Raw genomic sequence first — 10,261 nt, forward strand, 5'->3', positions numbered from 1 at the left:
AGCATTCTCCACACTGGATGATGCTAAAAACAGGAACTACCAGTCACTTCCGCCGGTGGAACAGGGGATAGTGACGCACCTTTGTCCGCCCTCTGCTGGACGGCGGACGAAAGTGGTGTTGCCATCTAAAGCCTGCTGCATGACGCTGCGTCTGCACTACTTTCATCGAAGCGCAGGTGTACGAGTTCCGCTGTGGCTGAGCTCTCACCCAAGCGCGCCGCCTGTTTCAGTTCCAGGAATTGTGACTGTCTCAGCGTTTTCTGCAACGTGCAAGCCTGCACAGTTGCCCGCTTGCCTGCACACAAAAGCCGTTATCACAACAGCTTCAGCAACGCAGCTCGAGACCCCCGTTCTCGCTCTACCGGCCGTCGCCCCGCGCCGCGGGGACCGCGGCAGAGGATTACGGTGAGGCCGGGAGCCCCGAAGCCATCCTAGGAAAGCCATCTATGCCATCTAAAGCCTGCTGCATGACGCTGCGTCTGCACTACACACGATGGCTGCTTCATCGAAGCGCCGGTGTACGAGTTCCTCTGTGGCCGAGCTCTCACCTAAGAGTGCCGCTGTTTCAGTTCCAGGGATTGTGACTGTTTCAGCGTCTTTTGCAATGCGCAAGACTGTACGGTTGCCCGCTTGCCTGCACACAAAAACCGTTATCACGGCTACCCAGATATTTCCTGAAAAAGGTGTAATTTCTGGTGTCCCAGCCACGGCCGATGGTGTTATAAATGTAGTGACGATGCCCACTGCTCAGAGCCCATCTCCACATATAAACACAGCCCTTCACACAGGGCTCGCGCCCATAAAAGCGACTCAAGTCGATCACGCGCACTACATAGTAAACGTGCCCACTCCTCAGTGCCCACAATCACTATGTCACACGCATCATGTGTTTTCTGTAAAAACGAAACCCGTGCACGTTCGTCCGGCCACGGCCGATGGTGCTATAAATGTAGTGACGATGCCCACTCCTCAGTGCCCATCTCCACATGTAAGCACAGCCCTGCACACAGGGCTCGCGCACATAAGATCGACTCAGATCGGTCACGCGCCACATAGTAAACGTGCCCACTCCTCAGTGCCCACATACACTATGTCACACATGGCGCGTGGTTTCTGTAAAAGCGAAACCCATGCACGTACGCTCTGCCCAGGCAGACAGCGAGTCGAAAGTGGTAAATGTGCACGCTTGCAGCCCACAGTTACTCTCGGACATCACGAGTCCCACGGGACACGCTCAGCCCTCCCCCAATCGGTTAAGCACCGGGATGGGGTCGAGGACGAGCGATCTGCCCGCTGTGATCAGCGCGCTCCCCGCCTCAAATGCCACAGGCGTAACGCCCATGGTGCAGAGCACGACAGAGCGCGCTTCGCATCCAGCCTTTAGCCATTCATGCAGATGCATGGTCAGCGCTTCCAGGGGTTTCGGATTGGGTGCTAGGCATTATAAAGAGAGGCTACTCGCTACAGTTTTTTCGACGCCCTCCGCGCTTTTTAGCGCGCGTCGAAACTATGGTCAAAACAGAGGTAGCACACATACTTTGGGCCGAAATATCAAAACTGTTGAGCAAAGGGGCTGTAGAGCCTGTGTCTCGAGCTCAAAGCGAGGGGGGGCTGTACAGCAGATACTTTCTGGTGCCCAAGAGAGACGGGGGTCTCAGGCCCATACTAGATCTAAGACAGCTGAACAAGGCATTGATGAAACGCAGTTTCAGAATGCTTACGACCAGGAAGCTCCTCGCGCAGATTCGCAGAGGGGACTGGTTCATGTCAATAGATCTGAAGGACGCGTATTTTCAAATACAGATAGCGTCAAGTCACAGGCGATATTTGAGATTCTCCTTCGAGGGCCAGGCATACCAGTTTACAGTCCTGCCGTTCGGCTTGTCCGGGCTCCTCGTACGTTTACGAGGTGCATGGATGCAGCGCTCGCTCCTCTCAGACTCAGAGGCATGCGAGTGCTGAATTATTTGGACGACTGGCTGATTCTGGCTCGATCACCTTGAGAAGCTCGGTCTCAGTGTCAATTGGGCGAAGAGTTCGCTGAACCCCAGTCAGACGATTCTGTTTTTGGGTATAGTTCTGAACTCGTGTTCCATGATGGCGCGGCTGTAACTACAGCGCGCGTTGGGCATTCAGCGCGCAGCGAGTTCTTTCCGCTGCGGCGCGACCGTTTCGCTCAAACACTGTCAGAAGGTGCTGGGCCTCATGGCCTCAGCATCTCCGCTTCTGCAGCTGGGCCTGCTCCGCATGCGCCCCCTGCAGCTCTGGCTGAAGGCGCGGGTGCCGCGCAGAGCGTGGGTGTCTGGCCGACTGCGTCTCAAGGTCAATCAGAGCTGTGTCACAGCCCTGTAACCCTGGACAGCAAACGGCTGGTACCAATCAGGTGTAAGCCTGGGGACTTCCCCGAATGTGAAGATGGTGTCGATGGACGCCTCCACTTCGGGATGGGGAGCGCTGCTCGAGGGCAGACCGTCCTTTGGCCTGTGGTCAGAACGGGAAAAGCTCCAACATATCAACTGTCTGGAAATGCTGGCAGTGGAGAACATGCTGATGCGCTTTTGTCCCCAAATCAAGGACCACCACGTCTTAGTCCGTTCGGACAACATGTCTGTGGTGTCCTACATAAATCGCCAGGGCGGTCTCGGGTCCCGAAACCTGTACAGGCTGGCGGAACGCCTCCTGGTTTGGGCTCAGCGCAACGTGCGTTCGCTGAGGGCAGTGCATGTGCCTGGGCTACAGAATCTGGGTCCAGACAGGCTGTTCAGAGGCAATGTTCCTACGGGCGAATGGTCTCTACACCCGCAAACAGTCCGGCTGTTGTGGGAGAGATTTGGCAGGGCGGAGGTGGACCTCTTCGCGTCCCAAGAAAACGCTCACTGCCCCGCGTTCTTTTCCAAGAACGAAAGCGCGCTGTCACGGAAATGGTCGTGCTGCCCGCTTTATGCTTTCCCTCCCGTCTCCCTCCTTCCGCAGGTGATAGAACGGGTGAGAGAAACGAGATGTTCAATACTGCTTGTAGCACCTCTTTGGAAGAACCAACCATGGTTCCCAGATTTGATGCAGTTAGCAGATGACGCCCCGTGGCCAGTACCGTTGAGGAGGGACCTCCTCTTGCAGGCCAGGGGTTCGATTTGGCACCCTCAACCGGAGTGGTGGTTCCTCCATATGTGGGCGCTCAACGGTTACCCGCTGATCTCGCAGTGGGATTGCTAAAAACCATCACTCAGGCTAGAGCTCCGTCGACATGACGTCTGTATGCCTCGAAGTGGTCGGTGTTCTCCAGCTGGTGCACAGCTCGAGGATGTTCACCCCTTAGTTGTGAGGTGACGGAGGTTCTCTCCTTCCTACAGGAGCTGTTGGATAAGGGCAGAGCCCCATCCACGCTCAAAGTTTATGTGGCGGCCATCGCAGCGTTTTCTGAAACAGCGCTCGGTCAGTCAATAGGAAGGAATGATTTGGTCATCCGCTTCCTTAGAGGAGCTAGGAGGCTGAATCCTCCCAGACCTCCGTCAGTCCCTATGTGGGACCTCGCGGCGGTTTTGGAGGCCATGAAGGGTCCCCCTTTTGAGCCTATCCAATCGATTAGCCTTCAGCATCTGTCGTTCAAGACAGTATTCTTGTTGGCTCTCGCTTCAGTGAAGCGTGTGGGTGATCTGCACGCGCTCTCGGTGAGCCAGTCGTGCTTGGAGTTTGGGCCTAATGACTCAAAGGTCATACTCAAACCTAGGCACGGTTATGTGCCGAAATCCCTCAACACGCCGTTTCGGGCTCAGGTTATTGCCCTGTCTGCCCTGCCGGTGTCAGGAGAGGATAGAGACTCGAGTCTTCTTTGCCCTGTCAGGGTTTTAAGAGCTTGTGTGTCTCGCTCTGCTGCCTTTCGACAGACTGAGCAGCTGTTTGTCTCGTCCGGTGGACGTTCCAAGGGAATGGCTGTTTCGAGACAGACTCTATCCAGATGGATAGTTGACGCTATAGCGTTAGCTTACGCTTCCAGGGGCCTTCAGTGCCCGCTGGGCGTCAGAGCACACTCCACAAGGGGCGTCGCCTCGTCGTGGGCGTGGTCTACTGGGATCTCCTTGCAGGATATATGTATGGCGGCAGGTTGGGCCTCGTCGTCTACATTTATCAGGTTCTATAACCTGGAGGTTCCCGCCTTGTAAGCAAGGCTGCTGTCAGTATAGTCGAATCAGGGCCCTGAGGGGAATTCTGAGTTCATGAGCGCTATGCGCTGCCGACTGTTATATGGGCAGTATTGCGTAAGACCCGCATTGCCACATTGGTCAGGCCTTGCCTCGGCTGTGTGATGTCATATTGCCGCATCTACGGATGCTGCTAGATATGGAACGGAGGGCTTCCCCCCTTCCTGTCCTGGACTCTCTGTGAGTCCCTCAGGTGACTGTCCACTGTAAATCCTGGGCGTTGCTTTAGGTTTATTGGTGTGTGATCCCTGCACGCACAGCGTTTTACATTGGGTTCCCTTAGCGTCTTAGCTAAGACGCAGTACGAGATGGTCTGATGTTGCATCAGCCTGCACTCAATAGGCTGTGCAGTTGCCGCAGAACAAGCCAATGAGCGAACGAGCCGTCTCGCCTATGGCTGTGTACTGCTGCAAATGCGCTTTACAAAAATACAAAATTAAGGATAATTTTTTGCTTCAGTATTTCGTGAAAAGAGACTTTTCCCGTAGCGTCTTAGCTAAGACGCAGTACTCATTCGCTCTTCTAGAGAGAACCGAGGTTACGTTTAGTAACCGAGTACGTTTTAATCGTACAGATAAGAGCAATACATCAATCGAATCTGTAAAGGGTCTACTTTTTTTGTATACAGACATAGTAACAACAAAACTTTGTGCACTTATAAAATAAAGATAACAAACAAGGTGTGCCGTCTGCAGCCTTTGTCTGCGCTGATCTTCATTTACAAACACGTCATTAAAATGAACTGTAACTCTTTATTTACACACTTTATTCAGCAGAGATCATAAACATGAGTAAGTCTCTTTTTATTTATTTATATACTTGTACTAGCTTTCACATAACCTGTAAACATTTTACTAGTTAGACTTTTTCCAAAGACTCTTTCCAAACTATAATTCCTGACTAAATGTATAATCAAGTGAAATATTATGAAGTTTCACTAACAATATGCAATACTATACCATACAAAACCTTGATGTAAATAATAGAAATGTAACAAATAAATGTAACTGTAACAAATGTTACAAACAATGCTGTTCTTTCAATTTATCCCCCCTAAAACTATTAAAACTTTATCTGCAGCCAGAACCAACTCGGATGTAAAATCACCAAACTCTTTAATAAAGTCTGTATGGTGCCCTGGTGGCCTGTATACAGTAGCCAGTACAAACATCACAGGGGATTTATCATTAACATTTTTTTTCTCTGGATAATGTTATATGAAGCACCATTACTTCAAATGAGTTATACTTGAAGCCTGCCCTCTGAGAAATCCTGAAAACATTGTAATAAATTGAAGCACCACCTCCTCCTTTGCCTTTTAAATGTAGCTCATGTTTATAACAGTAATCTTGGGTGGTGGACTCATTTAAAATAATGTAATCATCAGGTTTTAGCAAGGTTTCTGTCAAACAGAGCACATCTAGATTATGGTCAGTGACCATATTATTTACAAAAAGTGTTTTCGTAGAATGATATTCAATAAGCCAAGCTTTATCATTTGTTTATCTGTATTGCATTTGTATTTTGTTTGTTGAACCTCAATTAAATTGTTACTCTTAACTTGGTTTGGACGTTTTTTGTATTTTCTAGTTTGGGGAAAAGACACAGTCTCTATAGTGTGACAACTATGCTAAAAGTAACTTGAGGCACATAATTAAGATGCTAGATTGTTTATTCATCTCAACATTTCTATGTTCTAGGTTATGTAAAGGTGATTTATATGCATCTTACATTTGAGTGTATGTTGTATATTGTTTTGAGATATGTGAAGTGACTGTAACTTTGTAAAAATAGTATTTCCTCAATATCATTGTTTATTTTTGTTACAGTTTCACAAATTGGTCTTCAGTAAATAGTTATTGGGACTCTGTTTAGCTCACTGCTGAAGCGAAATAAGGAAAACATAGCTGAGGGCAGAAGACTTCGCTATTCAACTGCATCACTTCAGTGACTACAATGATACGCAATGGATAAAAGGCCTTAATTTATGGAGATGAGGAACAGTGCTCAACTCACTATTGAAAGTAAATATCCTGTAGCAAGATTTCTTCGTTGCCCAGATTTAATATCACTGCTAGTCAATGTCACCTTTATTTATATAGCGCTTTAAACAAAATACATTGCGTCAAAGCAACTGAACAACATTCATTAGGAAAACAGTGTCAATAATGCAAAAATGATAGTTAAAGGCAGTTCATCATTGGATTCAGTTATGTCATCTCTGTTCAGTTAAATAGTGTCTGAGCATTTATTTGCAATCAAGTCAACGATATCGCTGTAGATGAAGTGTCCCCAACTAAGCAAGCCAGAGGCGACAGCGGCAAGGAACCGAAACTCCATCGGTGACAGAATGGAGAAAAAAACCTTGGGAGAAACCAGGCTCAGTTGGGGGGCCAGTTCTCCTCTGACCAGACGAAACCAGTAGTTCAATTCCAGACTGCAGCAAAGTCAGATTGTGCAGAAGAATCATCTGTTTCCTGTGGTCTTGTCCTGGTGCTCCTCTGAGACGAGGTCTTCACAGGGGATCTGTATCTGGGGCTCTAGTTGTCCTGGTCTCCGCTGTCTTTCATGGATGTAGAGGTCCTTTCTAGGTGCTGATCCACCATCTGGTCTGGATACGTACTGGATCCGGGTGACTGCAGTGACCCTCTGATCTGGACACAGACTGGATCTGGTGGCCACGGTGACCTCGGAACAAGAGAGAAACAGACAAATATTAGCGTAGATGCCATTCTTCTAATGATGTAGCAAGTACATAGGTTGTTATGGGAAGTGTTTCCGGTTCCGGTTTACCTAATTAATGCAGCCTAAAAATCCTTTAACGGATTTGGATAATAAAAGCATATTCGTATGTTATGTGTATGCCAGGTTAAAGAGATGGGTCTTTAATCTAGATTTAAACTGCAAGAGTGTGTCTGCCTCCCGAACAATGTTAGGTAGGTTATTCCAGAGTTTGGGCGCCAAATAGGAAAAGGATCTGCCGCCTGCAGTTGATTTTGATATTCTAGGTATTATCAAATTGCCTGAGTTTTGAGAACGTAGCGGACGTAGAGGGTTATAATGTAAAAGTAGCTCATTCAAATACTGAGGTGCTAAACCATTCAGGGCTTTATAAGTAATAAGCAATATTTTAAAATCTATGCGATGCTTGATAGGGAGCCAGTGCAGTGTTGACAGGACCGGGCTAATATGGTCATACTTCCTGGTTCTAGTAAGAACTCTTGCTGCTGCATTTTGGACTAGCTGTAGTTTGTTTACTAAGCGTGCAGAACAACCACCCAATAAAGCATTACAATAATCTAACCTTGAGGTCATAAATGCGTGGATTAACATTTCTGCATTTGACATTGAGAGCATAGGCCGTAATTTAGATATATTTTTGAGATGGAAAAATGCAGTTTTACAAATGCTAGAAACGTGGCTTTCTAAGGAAAGATTGCGATCAAGTAGCACACCTAGGTTCCTAACTGATGACGAAGAATTGACAGAGCAACCATCAAGTCTTAGACAGTGTTCTAGGTTATTACAAGCAGAGTTTTTAGGCCCTATAATTAACACCTCTGTTTTTTTCAGAATTTAGCAGTAAGAAATTACTCGTCATCCAGTTTTTTATATCGACTATGAAATCCATTAGTTTTTCAAATTGGTGTGTTTCACCGGGCTGCGAAGAAATATAGAGCTGAGTATCATCAGCATAACAGTGAAAGCTAACACCATGTTTCCTGATGATATCTCCCAAGGGTAACATATAAGTACGATTTAAACCATGCTAATGCACTTCCACTGATGCCAACAAAGTATTCAAGTCTATGCAAAAGAATGTTGTGGTCAATTGTGTCAAACGCAGCACTAAGATCCAATAAAACTAATAGAGAGATACACCCACGATCAGATGATAAGAGCAGATCATTTGTAACTCTAAGAAGAGCAGTCTCAGTACTATGATACGGTCTAAATCCTGACTGGAAATCCTCACATATACCATTTTTCTCTAAGAAGGAATATAATTGTGTGGATACCACCTTTTCTAGTATCTTGGACAGAAAAGGGAGATTCGAGATTGGTCTATAATTAACTAGTTCTTTGGGGTCAAGTTGTGGTTTTTTGATGAGAGGCTTAATAACAGCCAGTTTGAAGGTTTTGGGGACATGTCCTAATGACAATGAGGAATTAATAATAGTCAGAAGAGGATCTATGACTTCTGGAAGCACCTCTTTCAGGAGCTTAGATGGTATAGGGTCTAACATACATGTTGTTGGATTAGATGATTTAACAAGTTTATACAATTCTTCCTCTCCTATGGTAGAGAATAAGTGGAACTGTTCCTCAGGGGGTCTATAGTGCACTGTGATGTGATACTGTAGCTGACGGCTGAATGGTTGCAATTTTATCTCTAATAGTATCGATTTTAGAAGTAAAGTAGTTCATAAAGTCATTACTGCTGTGGTGTTGGGAAATGTCAACACTTGTTGAGGCTTTATTTTTCGTTAATTTAGCCACTGTATTGAATAAATACCTGGGGTTATGTTTGTTTTCTTCTAAAAGAGAAGAAAAGTAATCGGATCTAGCAGTTTTTAATGCTTTTCTGTAGGATATGTTACTTTGCCGCCAAGCAATACGAAATACCTCTAGTTTTGTTTTCATCCAGCTGCTCTCCATTTTTCGGGCTGCTCTCTTTAGGGTGCGAGTATGCTCATTATACCATGGTGTCAAACTGTTTTCCTTAACCTTCCTTAAGCGTAAAGGAGCAACTTTATTTAAAGTGCTAGAAAAGAGAGAGTCCATAGTTTCTGTTACATCATCAAGTTGTTCTGAGGTTTTGGATATGCTAAGGAATTTGGATACATCAGGAAGATAACTTAAAAAGCAGTCTTTTGTGTTAGAAGTGATGGTTCTTCCATACTTGTAACAAGAAGTAGAATTTACAATTTTGGCTATATGAATTTTGCAAAGAACTAAATAATGATCTGAGATATCATCACTTGGCTGAATAATTTCAACACCATCAACATCAATTCCATGTGACAGTATTAAATCTAGAGTATGATTTCGACAATGAGTAGGTCCTGAAACGTGTTGTCTAACACCAATAGAGTTCAGAATGTCTATAAATGCTGACCCCAATGCATCGTTTTCATTATCAACATGGATATTAAAATCACCAACTATTAAAACTTTATCTGCAGCCAGAACTAACTCGGATGTAAAATCACCAAACTCTTTGATAAAGTCTATATGGTGCCCTGGTGGCCTGTATACAGTAGCCAGTACAAACATAACAGGGGATTTATCATTAACATTTGTTTCTTTGGATAATGTTAACAAATAAACAAATAAACAAACGAGTTATACTTGTAGCCTGCCCTCTGAGAAATCCTGAAAACGTTGTTATAAATTGAAGCAACACCTCCACCTTTGCCTTTTAGACGGGGCTCATGTTTATAACAGTAATCTTGGGGGGTGGACTCATTTAAAATAATGTAATCATCAGGTTTTAGCCAGGTTTCTGTCAAACAGAGTACATCTATATTATGATCAGTGATCATATTATTTACAAAAAGTGTTTTCGTAGAAAGGGATCTGATATTCAATAAGCCAAGCTTTATCATTTGTTTATCCATATTGCTTCTGTTTTTTATTTGTTGAACCTCAATTAAATTGTTAATCTTAACTTGGTTTGGACGTTTTTTGTATTTTCTAGTTCGGGGAACAGACACAGTCTCTATAGTGTCTCTAGTGGTGTTTTCTTAACCACAAAGTTTAATTCATGCCGCTAATCTGAGGTTTCTTTGACAGACAAGGCTTACTAACGCTCTACTAACAACAGAAATTTGGGTTTCTTCGCTAAAATCAGGTTAGTTTCTTATCGTAAAATTTAAACACATTATAGCACTGAAAACGTTATACTGCTCCTAGGAAGGCACATTCAAGCTATAGTTTAACGGAGTTTATCAGAAACTGCATGTTTAAAATATTAATAACATTTATGAGACAAACACGCGTTTGATACGGAGTCCGCTTGCAAATAATGTTTAAGCGATTGCCCGCATTCTCCACCATGT

This window comes from Carassius carassius, chromosome 37 (genome assembly GCF_963082965.1).
Source record: "Carassius carassius chromosome 37, fCarCar2.1, whole genome shotgun sequence".
In the NCBI taxonomy this organism is placed as follows: domain Eukaryota; kingdom Metazoa; phylum Chordata; class Actinopteri; order Cypriniformes; family Cyprinidae; genus Carassius; species Carassius carassius.